The sequence below is a fragment of the Andrena cerasifolii genome, chromosome 4 (assembly GCF_050908995.1).
Source record: "Andrena cerasifolii isolate SP2316 chromosome 4, iyAndCera1_principal, whole genome shotgun sequence".
NCBI lineage: Eukaryota > Metazoa > Arthropoda > Insecta > Hymenoptera > Andrenidae > Andrena > Andrena cerasifolii.
Genome location: NC_135121.1, coordinates 7,095,904 through 7,110,334, shown reverse-complemented (window position 1 = coordinate 7,110,334; position 14,431 = coordinate 7,095,904). Strand labels below are relative to the sequence as shown.

The 14,431-nt window shown below is 41.9% G+C and overlaps 1 protein-coding gene across 1 annotated transcript in view; it reads left to right on the top strand.

The window, feature by feature from the left end:
• Positions 1-14,431, top strand: part of LOC143367712 (neural cell adhesion molecule 2) — a 258,269-nt gene that overhangs the window by 170,360 nt on the left and 73,478 nt on the right. The window lies entirely within an intron of this gene.

Here is a 14,431-nt window from a genome sequence, read left to right as displayed (position 1 = left end):
ATGGTCTAAGTGCATTTTTCACTAACTACCGCAATGATATCGCACAACGGAAAATAATATAATCTCACAGTTACTTCGCGAACTGTAAATGAATGCACGATCTTCCAAGAGTTGTGTCCGAACTCTGTAGACCGACTGACTTTCGTGCGTCGTTGGAAGGAATTCGAGACTATCGCAGATATCTGTTACGTTTCGACAGTGGCACTCGGCGCTGCGTGTCGTGATCGAACGTGCCGAAACGTAAACAGATGTCTGCGATACTCTCGATTCTTTCCAACGACGCACGAAAGTCAGTCGATTTACAGAGTTCGGACGCAACTCTTGCAAGATCGTGCATTCATTTACGGTTCGTGAAGTAACTGTGAGATTATATTATATTCCGTTGTGCGATATCATTGCGGTAATTAGTGAAAAATGCACTTAGACCATATATACCTATAGACACGGCCTGCTCTATACGAAGCCACGAGTCATAGTGAAGCAAAAATAACGGTCAAAAGTGACGTCACTTGTGGGCAAAAGATAATTCAAAATGGTGGATAGTACCTCATACCATATATACAAGCGCGGTTATATCTTTTTCTCTGAATAATTTTTGAAGTGTCGTTCGAATAAAGTGAGAAAGAAGGGTGTGCAACATTTTTTGGATAGCATGTCACCAAACACCTTTAACCTTTACGGTAAGAACAATCGATTTTGATAATTCATTCGGAAAAAAACGAACAGAAAGGTATTCGGTTCAACGGGCACCGCACTTCTTGGCTGTCTTTATTAATAATTCAATTCTGGAGGGTGGACATACGAAATTAATGCATGGGCAAATCTCTTCTATATCTAAACTAACGGGCTGCATCGTTGAAAGAACGGTTTTGATAATATTTTCCAGAAAAATCGAACTTTAACGCGATCGCTTCAACGGGTACCGCACTTCTTGGCTATCTTTATTAATAATTCGATTCTGGAGGGTGGGCATACGAAATTAATGCATGGGCAAATCTCTTCTACATCTAAACTAACGGACTGCATTGTTTAAAGAACGATTTTGATAATATTTTCTAGAAAAATCGAACTTTAACGCGATCGCTTCACCTGTACCCTTCTTTTCGAGGTTTTTATTTTTTATTCAAATTCTGGAGGGTGGGCAAATGAAATCTGAGAGTGGGCAAACGTGGCCAGGTCGGGTATATTCGTATCCTTCTTGTAAAAAATTGAAATGCATTCATCGTGGGTGATGAAGACAAATTTTTTATTTTGTTCATAACTCTTTTTTGGAGGGTGGGCAAAAAAAATTTGTATGGGCAAACGTGGGCAAAATAATGGATAATCATTTCCCACCGACAAATCATTAAAATATTTTCATGGGGGTGCTGATGAAAATTTTTTTTTGCCATAATTTTTTTTTTAAGGGTGGGCAAACGAAATTTTTTTATAGGCAAACATGGGCATACGATGAACAAACGAATGCCGTTGAGTTTTTTTAAAAAATCGAATTTGGGGGTGCTATCTTCGCAGACCTATTTGCGGCGGGGCAAGTTTTTACGGTAACAACTAGCCCCTACCGACACATGTAGCAATTTCAAAGACTATTCTGCTTATACGTGTATTCAAACGATAAACACTATTACACCATGTTCTTAAATGTCATTTGATCCATAAGAACGATTCAATCTATAATATCGACGTTAAATAATTGAAATAGACCAAAAAGTAATGATAGAAAAATTTTTACTTATCTGGTACGCGACTAATAGGTCCTTGCTTACAACCACACAATTCGCTGTCGCGGACGCTATTAAAGTGGGCGACAGAGTGGCGCGATCAACTCACACGGAAAAAATAATTGAAAGTACGACGCTCTTCTTATTTTGAAGATAGAGCCGTCGGAACAACTTACCCCCGGAACTTTTAGCCCCGGTCTCCCCTAAATATATATTATGTATACATATGTACAAATCTGTACATAATATATATTTGCTTACTTATTTATAATAATTTTTAAACAATTTGGTTACACAGAGTAATCTATAGTGTTGATATTCGATACTCGAAGATGTTGTGATTACATTTACTGTAAAATTCTGTACAATCCTTACAAGAATCGGTTCTATAACCGCTTTGTAACTTACATAGAACCTAAAAAATAAAACTTATAGAGCTATATAGGAACCGTAACTTATATAGTCTGATATTTAGGTCCTTTATAACGGTTATTCCGAATAAAGGTTCTTCATAACTCTTTCAGTCAGAACCTTTATATAACAGTTTGAAACAGTTATTTTCGAAACCTATTCAAGCCCTGGCCGTGAGTCATGTAGCCGTTGAGGGGATTCTTGACTGCGTTTGAAGCAGTTCTCTGTTGGCGACCGACGAAAGACGTTGGCTGGAGCAACCGTCCCGTGCGAGATCAATTTTTAATAAAGGATTATATATATTATTCTCCTCAGTTATTGAGTGACCACCTGACCACGCTCCATCCGTGATTTGCTTTCCTATATTATGAATAATAACTCCCTCCATTGACGGCATACCGAGCTGCATGGACAAACGAGGTCGACGACAGTCAGATCACAAGGCACAAACGTGCACCGGCCACGACACGCGAGTCGCCAGTAGAAAACCGCCGCCGGTTTCGCCCGGACATGAGCAATAACCGCGCATTTCCATGAGCTGGAAAAGCCGCGCCGCTATCACTTTAAATCCGATTGCGCGCGTATCGTGGCCATGTCAGAAGATAAATACCCGGAAGCGCGAATATCATTCGAAGGGGATCAGATTCAGCACGCTCCGCGGGCCCAATGTGCCCGATGCATCGGGGCTTATTTCCTTTCTTTCGCTTTTATTTGTATCGCGCGGACACACGAGGCTCAGCCCGACGTAAGCTGGGATGATAACCTCGGCGCCCCTGCGAACCACGATAATTTCACCGTTTCCCGGACCACGGGTCGTCGAGCGGGTGGTGGAAGTTGGACGACACTGAAATTCTGTGGGCCACCATAAGCTTCTAGATGTCGGTGGACTTTGGGTTGCGAGCATTCTAAAGCATCGTGTATGCGAAATTTTCATTTTAACTATCCACTGCTTTTTGTAAAATCTCCGTCTCACGAGGGGAGGACACCATGGGGTAGACACAGATTTTTATGAGCCTTGGCACGATGCATCTATGTCGAAAATAAGTAAATAGGTGTCCGAGCGTTTCAGCCAATAGGCCTTAATAATAGAAATATTTATATGGAAATTATTCAAAATTTCATAGTGGCCGTGGGGTTTTAGTGGGTAAAAATCCTACGCTACCCTGGCGCCCGAGGGAGACTCCCTTCTGGAGGCGTCGGGGTGCCTTTTGAAGATGTCTCCATGTTAAAAAAAAGCTTTATAAATTTTTTTTACAAATTACTTTTTTTATAAATTTTATTTTAACTTGGGGAAATCTTCAAAGGCACCCCGACTCCTTCAGAGGAGAATCCTCCGGGGGCGTCAGGGTAATGTGGGATTTTTACCCATTTAAATCTCACGGCCACTATGAAATTTTTAATAATTTCCATGTAAATATCTGTATTATTAACCCGGGAGTAGGCGCATGTCGGTCTTTTCGACCGACGATTTCATATGTTTTGAAACATGATCCATAGCGTTCGACTGTTTATTTTTTCCATAGAGCTATTCCCCTCTGAAGGAGTTCTTGACTTATTTATGTTACGGAGTCATGGCTAATACTAATTTCCGAGATTTCTTATTGATTGAAAACATTGAAGACGAGATCACTGATTCCGCAGAAGATTCCGATTATGTTATACAATCCGATCACGATACAGATTTGGAAATTGATTCTGCGGATATAGAGATATCAGATGTAGAGGAGGCGTGTACTTTGAGCGAAGGAAACGTAGGTATTTATTCTTTATTCTCAAGATGCAGTTTCTAATCCGAGGAAAATATAAATATTTAACACGTTTATGAAACCATAAATTTATAAGTATATTTTCTGAAAAACAAATATAAATGTAAAATATATTAGATAACTGCTATTATTGAAAATTAAAAATCAAGTGATAAATTCAAATTGATAAACAGACAATATAATTTTATATTTTGCATTCTCACAAATTTGTATATAACATTTTATTTTCAAAATCAATTACAATGCATCGTTTGTATAAAAATAAATTTTCCAGAACTCATAATATTATAATACGATTAATCATTTTATCATAAAAAATGAAGATTATTTACGTATAACGATTCTGAAGTGAGTAAAAAACAATGTTATGCATTATTTATATTATTTTAGTGATTTCACTAAATTATTTCTGATTACTTTACCATTGGTCGAAACGACCAACGTGCGCCTACTAACGTAAATTATTTAGCGCGCCTACACTCGGGTTAAGGGGGTATACCCGTTTGAACCCTCGGAAAATGTATACATTTTGTGGATTTTTTTACAAGTCAACGGTTTGATGCAGATTTCCCGTTTTTTAACTATGTTTACATAGTATTATGAACTACTTATAAAAAAAGTTTCAGTTAAAAAACTATTGTTTTTCGGAAGTTACGGATACATGTCCGAAAGTCTCTCGATTTTAGACGGCTAAACGGTGGCCCTAAAAACTCGCGCTACGTTCAACCAATTTACTTCAAATTTTGCATGTAGAATCATAATAAGATTCCACATCGTCCAACGAAGGCGATTTTGAAAATTTTGAAAAATAAAGAAATGGTGAGAGATCAAAGGTAAAGTTAAATTTTTCTAAGAGAAAAATCCACCTTTTTCCTTTATAAATAATAAACGGGGAATCGAAATAAAAAAAGCCTTCGTTGGACGATGTGGAATCTTATTATGATTCTGCATGCAAAATTTGAAGTGAATTGGTTGAACGTAGCGCGAGTTTTTAGGGCCACCGTTTAGCCGTCTAAAATCGAGAGACTTTCGGACATGTATCCGTAACTTCCGAAAAACAATAGTTTTTTAACTGAAACTTTTTTTATAAGTAGTTCATAATACTATGTAAACATAGTTAAAAAACGGGAAATCTGCATCAAACCGTTGACTTGTAAAAAAATCCACAAAATGTATACATTTTCCGAGGGTTCAAACGGGTATACCCCCTTAAGGCCCATTGGCAGAAACGCTCGGACACGTATTTCCTTACTTTCGACTGTTAGATACCTACTTCGCGACTTTCCCTTTTCTACGCATCTGGACATCGTCACCCTCTACGTCCTTTTCGAGCGAACGCGACTTCACTGAAAACAAGCGGATTAGGCCGTGGGTCCTTAGGCCCCCCTTCAAAAGTGAAAGCCAACGTCTGCCACAACCGAACTTTCTTTAAACGCCTCTTCCTCCCTTACTCGATAACCAATCCTAGCTCCATTCCCCACACCCTCGCAATAGTGTCTACCAATAGGATTCTCCGATTTCTCCACGTTCTTTTCCTACGTTCGTCTTTAGTCAGATCTAGCTAGTACATCGCACCAGCAACAAGCTTGTGTAAGAATATTTTAAAATTGGGAGTATTAACTCGCTTTCTAAATTAATCGTTATAGTTTTATTCCGTTGTTAAAGTCGGTAGAGTCGAGAAGGTCTTTCCCGAGTCCCGGCCTGTAATCGACTGCCTTTCCGTTCCGTGGAAAGTCCCCTCTTGTCCTTTTGGGAAAAACTCTTAAGGACCCCGATGCCAATTTATGATATTTATGGTGTCGCACTGGTCGGGCCCATCGTCGCTGTAGGCGTCACGCTGGCCGCATCTGCGTAAGCTCAACTTTGCAGCCCCTTTTACAAGGTGATGCTTCATTATTGCTAACACTTGTAATAAAGGACATTTTTTACACAAGTAAATTTGTATGTACATTCTCCCGGGTTCGCGACACGACATAGATCCATCGTGCCAAGGCTCGTCAAAATCGGTGTCCATCGCACGGTGTCCTCTCCTTGTCAGACGTTTAGAGTAGAAAATTATGCAAAGGATAATCGTTCGCATAGCGGAAGGTCGATGAAATTTGTTCCCTTCGCTCGGACAGTGCAGTACAGTGGTCTGGCTTGGATTTACGAGCTCGGTAAGTTTCATTAGCCAAATGAGTTTGAACGTCCACCGATAATCAAGGTTCCGTGAATTCAGTTATTTAACGACGACGCAGCATTACGGGTCTCTCTTTAGAGCGTTAATATTGTTATTATATTACCGCCACAAATGTATATCGATAGTCTTGCGAATGTAAGCACGGCTGTGTGCAACGTTTGCGCAATACACGCCAGCGTGTCCCTATTATTATGTAAATATTTCATAATTCCCGTGCAGCCTGGCCAAATACGGGGCTCCCAGTCGCGAACGATTTAATTAAATGATCCGATCTGCCGTGAGACCTTCAGATAAATTATCGTTCGCGAATTTCCTCGCTAAATGACAATGAATAGCCTGCGCGCGGCAAAGAACGGCGTTTCGCTTGTTTCGCGCAGTCTCTGTTCCATTAAAATTCAATACAATAACGGGGCGGCTGTTTGCAGGAAATTTATAACTAATTCCGCCTGAAAGACTCGAGCAGGTGTATATCCGAGCAGCGACGAGGGGTGCGAAGCTCGGGGGTTGTAAAATTTAGAAACTTGTACAACATTGAGCAATCTCGGGAGTAATTCACGAAGTCGCTGAAAAGAACTCGGTCTGGCGAGGAATATTTCAGAGGAAGAAAGGCCCTCGGTCGCCAACGAGATCGACGTCAAGATTAGAACCTCGAATCTCGTCCACCCGGCAGAGTCTCTCGGAAAACTCTTAAAACTTGTTGATCTTGTCGAAGTTGTGCAACTTCAAAGGATTTCGAACTTCCCCGAATCGGGAACTTCCAACAGCCCACTCGACTATCCTCCCGCGAACATTGTTACTCCCTCCGATTGCCGTGTCGTTTAATAAATCCCATAGTTGTCGCCGGCGTTCGCCGCCAGCTGCGAAACGATCGTCTCCGAGGGCTTAACAGTTACTTGAAACTCGTCGAATCGTGCGAAAGGCAAGTACCCGAATCAATTACAGGCCGTGTATAAACCGTGCAACCTACCGAGCTTGTTCTCCGTTTCGTTCGCCGTCCAAGACATTCGCCTGGCCGGGATTCTGGAGTCTTTTGCCAGCGAAATCGCGCTGGAATCTCGAACGAAAACTCATAGCAGTCTCGCGAGCAACAACCCCCGGATCGAGTGTTACTTCGTTTTACTGTGCACCGCGTTAAAAACACTTGCCAATGCATTTTTCGAAATCCGAACGGCCATTACTGACGGAACGGCGTGACGCGTTCCAATAAACATCGCGAAGGTATTTATGAAATTTTTATTTCGAGGCCAAATGGACTGTCACGAACGTGTTCATTAAAATGGCTGGATTTAAAACGCAACTGTCGTCGGTGACAGTCGTATGAGACGTTATAATGAATTTGGAGACAGTGGTGAACGATATCGCGTTTTATTGGGCGATATAAGGGATTGCAGTTTATCGCGACTAAAATTCCCGACTCCCGCGCGAAACTCGATCACGGTAATGCTCTCGATGCAATCCGCCCGGTTAATTGTATTGCCTGGAATCGCCCAATAATGCGCTCCTATCGTTTTTGCACAATTAGTTCGTTTGTCGGTTAAAAAGCGACCGCTGGAAGTTTCCTTTTGAACACGCGAATCCACTTTCGGAGGTTCGCTGATAAATCAACGATATTCCCCGGCTGACCGAACCGGCTCGTCCCCCAATCGTTGAATCATTAAAGACCGCGGGGGTTTCTTTACCGTAGAGGGGGTTAATTGACTAATTCCCTTTAATTGTTGTATTATGTTTTAAATTATGCTGCGATTCGCGATATTGAAGCATATGCGTGACCAGCTTGCCATTTAATTTGTCACCGTGACAAAAACTTCTTGCGTGTTGTATCAGTGAGAATGTGAAATCTAAAAAGGTCGGCGGGAAGTAAATATTTCTGTTTCGACTATTTATGAATTTTTGTTAACTAAGTATTGGTTGAGGGTTTTTTCATGAATATTTTGTGGAAACGTGATGCAGTGACTATAATTTAGGGTGTTTTATTTTATTCGGTGCGCGGAGGTTTTGTACGTACGACCCTTAACATGTTGACAGTGTCGGACAGGGTTACTTGACTAAGCATAGGAATATTACTAAAAATTGAATTTTTTATCCTCGAGATGCAGTCGACGCAAAGAGTTTAGCTGCTCAAATCCACTTCCCCCACGACAAATCTGTCCAAAGTCACCCCTGCCAGTTTTACACCCTATCCTCCCTTGAAACTCTCAGGCCTTCAAAATAGAACATAACAAACGAGTAGAAAATAATTACAGTATCTAACACCATGATACATAATAAAAAAATAACAGTGTGAAGGAGTGAAAAAAGAAAAATTTGTTGTCGTAGGATATATATACCAAAAATTTTTTTTTATTTTTTTTTCACTCCTTCACACTGCTATTTTTTGATAATATTATATATATATATATATATATATATATATATATTTTTTTTTTTCACTCCTTCACACTGTTATTTTTTTATTAAGTATCTTGGTGTTAGATACTGTAATTATTTTCTACTATATATAATATTATCAAAAAATAACAGTGTGATATATATATATATACGCCTTTCGTGTATATAGATGGAACTGTGATAGCGTATATATACGCCTTTCGCAGGCAAAGGGTTAAAACTGAAAAGTAAATGTCAAGTCAACTAATCCCATCATATATGTCAACTAACCCCACAGCCGGGGTTTGTTGACTTATTCGTCTCACTACTCTAAATATAATAAAAACTACGACCCAGACTCAATTAAAACAATTCTAAAAATTAAGCCTGTATACCTAACGAAATTCGTAAACTTTTGGTGTGCAACAAGTCAACAAAATACCAATGGCCCATTTATAGAAATTAGAAATGTGAAAAATTAGTCAACTAGCCCCGGTCTCCCCTACTACCTACCTATAAACATTTGTGAAATCCGATATTTCCTAACTAAAATTCTCGTGCAAGCAGAGGTAAGTATATAAGTTCCCTAGCACGCACGGTTTTGTACTTACTTTCTATACACGACATTTTCATAACGATCGATAGCCGATCTCTTCCATCATCCACCCTCAAACTTCCATTCGCAGGGTGCGCACTTAATTCTCGATGGGCATCAATAATTTATAAAACACCACCCATGGGACTTCCTCGTAGCTAGTATCAACCCTTGTCGATGTATCAAACGAACGACCATCGATCCCCAAAAACTGACCAGTGCGCACTGTACTCGCAAGAAGATCCTGCACTTTCACTAGCTTCTGGTCGTCAAAAAATCAAGAAAATCAATGCAACTAAGGGTTGGCGACCCGTGCTCCCTCTTCCCGCTGATATTATCGATCGCTGCAAGGTGAAGCATGTGCTCCTGGCCCCCCGTCGCTCGCACTACAGCCGTTTAGGCACGCGTTCCCCGCGATATGCCAAACAGCGTGACGCTGGGGCGAAGCTCGGTCCACCCTCTGAATATAACTGCGCGGTCGTTGATACGCCGTGAAACGTTAGGGGAAGGCTTTTCGGTGGCCCGTAGCCTGCTGCAACGAGGTCGCCGCGCTTGGACGACGCCGGGAGAATTACGTCCGAAACACCCCTCCGTGCGGAAAACTGTGGCTCCCTGGAGAAAAATGGCCCCTCCAGGAAGCGACGTCGTTCGATGGAACGAGACGTTCGAACCTTCTCGCGAGGTTTCGGACGCTGTTTCAGATGTTGGAAACGAGGGAGGGTTTTGTCCGCGCGGTGGCTCAGGCAGAACACAGTGAATGGGATGATAGATTTTACTTGGCCTGGGACCTAGAGCTTCTCCTCGAAATAGTTTAAGACCCCGAGCCCGGTGTATAGCCCAACGCCGAAGGAATAAAGTGTATTCCGGAGTAATGGCTGCAGCTTTCACGAGGTACTCAGCGTGCTTCGTTCGAGTGAACGTGAAACGTGTCCTCTGTGACTACATCATTCTTCCACGATGTCTGTCTACCCTTTGAATTTAGCTGCCGAGCCTTTTTTAGGGTCGGGAGCCCCGAGTGGGGCGGAATCGGAAGTGCTCTCGGTTCGTGATTGGCGATTCAATTTCAGAAGTGGACGTAAGGGTAGCTAGGGTCACGAAAAGGGGACGGCGATAAAGGGAGACGTAGAGGGAAATTTAACGCTGTCATGAATTGCTCGAAGGGACTAGATGCTTTATGACGGAGAATTCCATTGACCTGTTTTATTATTATAGACTGCTCTGGCTGCAGTGTTCCAAGGAGGTGGCTCTAACCCATTGGGTCCATAGCGTGACAGATTCCCTCTTGCTGGAGAGAAACGTACTTACTCCAGTAGAAACGTCCCCTGTGTGTTTGAAAAATGGTTAAAAGCCAATTAACTTAATACATCGCCCCAAAGGTGCTAACATTAGCCATTTTTTTTTTATCAAAACTGAAACTAAAGATCCCGAGCCTTCTTTTACTCAGCGCTGATTGTTTGATGAGAAATGGGAAGGAGGGTGAGAGTGGAAGGGAAGAACGCGAGTGTCAGCGTGCAGGATCGCGTTGTGGGTGGAAGCTGATCGTTTGTTGCGCGGCGCCGCTGCGATGGAATTATTTTGCACGGAGGGTCTCTCGCGCCGGTGGCTGTAGAATTGTGATTCATACGAGGGAATTATTTGACGATTTCAGGAAGGCCCCGTAATATTCCGCGGATATTTCAACGCGATTATTTCGCGCGGGGAAGCTCGCGCTACGATGGCTGTAAATCTGCAATTCAATGGCACGGAAAATATTAACGGCTGCACGGCCGCTACTGTCGAATCGCCCTGTTCTTTTTTTTCTTTCAATCTCCTCTGTCCCGTAAGCGTTCCGCGGAAGAGAATGCATATTCATTTCCAAGTGGAATGGCTTGCCCGGAGACACAAGTTACGGTAGTTCCAATTTTTTAATTTGCCCCTTCGCGGCGAAAGGGACGGGTGTCGATACCAGAACGTCTCGAACCGCTTCGAGCAGCTCTGAATCGAGGAGGGATCAAAGAAAGGTAGCAATCTCCGTGGCAGGCTCTTCAATTAAGTTCCGCCCGGCGGGCAGTGGGTAATTATGATTCATCGAAACGAACTTAACGTCTATTACAGAGAAAATTAAAACTGCACCACTGATACTCCGGTGGTTGACATGCAAGAAGAGAAGAGGCGAACGGGAAACGCTGTTGATGAAACAGGACTCATCCGCTTAACCAGAAAAACGAAATCGCGTCGAGGCGCACTTGAAGCTAATTGAAACGCGTAATTTCGTAACTCCGCCCTATTTAGTCTCCTACTAGCAGTTATTACGCGGCTGATTCTGACAAAACCACATAAATTTCTTCAACGGGCTTCAGAGTTCACATTTCTTCACTCCTGAAGCACTTAATCAAACTGCTACAAGGCTCTCCTGCGCGGGCAAGGGAACGCCGAGATATTTGGAAAATGTGGGCGGAAGGGTGCGCGACAAAGGGTGTCGTTCAATTCCCACACTCTGATTCACATTTCCAGCCAACGAGGCCGCGAACGTTAAAAAGGACGCTTCTGAACCGCGTTCCATCATCTTCGTCCTCCCCCGCAGTGAATAAAAAGAGAGATATAAACGGTCGGAGGTCCGCGTGTCGAACGTCACCGGGGATACATCGGGACAAGTTCGAATATCAATAAAGCAGCGGGCGGACCATGATCGTATTTCACTCGTGACAGGAGGAACCCATTCGAATAGACGACCCAGGATCTCCTGCCGCCCCGTCCCGCCGGCCCCTCGCGTGTACATCCCCCTATTCATTTTCCTACTTTGAAATCCGGCAAAAATCGCGCGCGGATGATAGACGTCGGCTCGATAATGCCGTTCGCTGGCGGGGCGCAGCCTCTTTCCCGATATCCCCGACGCGATGCCGCGTTCTGACGAGGATCGGGGCCTGGAAGTGCTAGAATGGGAAAGGAGCAACGGCGCCGATGGAAAATCGACGGGGAGAAGGTCGATGGAGGACGCGGCGCGCCAATTTCCCCGGTGAATGTTTCGAATTGCCCCATCCCTTTCCCACCCTTAGAAGGTATTGCCCCGGAACACCTGTATTCGGCGGAACCACCCAAGACGCGAGGGTGTAGGAGAAGGATCGTCATCTAATTTTGGCATGGAGAGGTCCCGAGTACGCGACGATAACGAGGTATCCACGTTTTCGAGGACTTTATTGGACCCTGTTGGGCGCGTGTCTTGCACAGGCTATCCGAGGATTTCTAGTGACTTTGATTGCGAACAGTCGCGATAAACTGTGCGGCCCGGATTCTGCTCGATCGACGCTTAAGGAACGTAAGATTGAGTCACAGTGCTCGAAACTGGCGTCTCGATGTGAGTGCTCTAAATATCTCAGGGAGGGAATGTTGCTACGTAATACCTGGCTTTGAAAGCGCTGGAGATATTAAGGGAAGATAAATTTGTACTGTTTAATATAAAAATTTAGAATCTTTAGGTGTAATTTAGAGATTGTTATGGCAGAGCGTCGCTTTCATTGAAGGGCGTAAATCTTCACGATTCTCTGACACTTCTCTTGCACTATGATGTCGTGCAAGAGAACAACAATTTGAACTGTTGTTCAAAACACTGCACACTTTAAAACACAATAGGTAGTCTATTTTTTTAACAAAAACTTAGCATTGGAAATGTAACTGAGGATGTTCACACATCGTCAAATATGTATAAGTATAATTTTAAAGTATTCTACTCGCAAGCAGAGTAGATGTACTTCGGTTTGACACTAATTTGCTTCTACCCTCGATGGCACATTCGCTCTCGACCGATGACTCCAAGATTCCTCGCAGGGGTCGAGTCTTAAGGCTGCAGTGATAGCAAAGCTAAACTATTGGTGAAGTTATAACAGAGAGGTGGTAAGATAAAAACTGTCTATTGGTGGAGGCGTGTCAATATCGAGGATGGTTGTTGTTAAGTCGTACATTAACCAGATCCCTTTGGTCGGGACATTTATTTAGACCAGGCCTTCCCAAGTAGGGGAAATGCACTCCTAAAACAGATGTTTCGGTTCTCCCTCCACCGGTGCGCCTTCAGCTAAGGTGGGACGACTCCTACAACCCTCTCTCCGAGGAGACAGTAACGTCGCTGGGAAGCATGTTGGGCGCTTTAGGGCGAAAGTACCAAATGTGTCAAATTTTTATAGGAAATTTCATAATGACTTCAAAATAGTAGGAAAAATTAAAATTTAAACTAGTTAAATTTTAAACTAAAAATTAAAATTTAAACTACTTAAATTTTAAACTAGTTAAATTTTAAACTAGTTTAAATTTTAATTTTTAGTTAAATTTTAAACTAGTTTAAATTTTAATTTTTAGTTTAAAATTTAACTAGTTTCAATTTTAATTTTTAGTTTAAAATTTAACTAGTTTAAATTCTAATTTTTAGTTTAAAATTTAACTAGTTTAAATTCTAATTTTTAGTTTAAAATTTAACTAGTTTAAATTTTAATTTTTAGTTAAATTTTAAACTAGCTTAAATTTTAATTTTTAGTTTAAAATTTAACTAGTTTAAATTTTAATTTTTAGTTTAAAATTTAACTAGTTTAAATTTTAATTTTTAGTTTAAAATTTGACTAGTTTAAATTTTAGTTTTTCCTACTATTTTTAAGTCATTATGCAATTTCCTAGTTTAAAATTTAAACTAGTTTAAAATTTAACTAGTTTAAATTTTAATTTTTAGTTTAAAATTTAACTGGTTTAAATTTTAATTTTTAGTTTAAAATTTAACTAGTTTAAATAGCCACACTCAGTAGGCTTTGCAATTGAGTTTTAATAAAAGTCCCGAGTTTATGGACGAGGACGGAAAGCCAAGTGTCCGCCAGATGACGAACGCTGCTTCAGGGAAAAACCCTGAGCATCGGCTAGATTATAACATAGCTTCTCTCAACACATCCGTATAACAATTTCTCGTACCACTTGATCTTGATAATACCAACACGATCGTATCGCCAGGCTAAATACCGACCTGTACTACTGAATCTTTATATCCGAGATGCGAGCACGCGGGCTGATCATGCACTGCCTTCTACTACTTAATTTCTCTGTAATACGCCTGCATCGTTCCCTAGCCCAGAAAATATCGCGCGAGCAAGCATAGTTTATCGTTTCTGCAGTGCGTTTTTCTTCCTGCGATTCAGTTGCGCGAGGGAAGCACAGCGAAGCCTGAGACGAAAAAAAATCTCTGGAGAATCTCAGCAGCTGGCTAGAAATGTTGCGTCAGAAGTCTGCAACGGCCGACACGACCGCGCTAAGCGTATTATGTTACCTCGGGGTTTACTTTGCAGGAAAGTAGCTACGGAATTCCGTGCTCTTTCCTCGGTTTACGCGACGGCGGAGCAGCTCCTAAAGTCTCGCGGAAGCTGGTGGACCGAGTAGAAGGCCC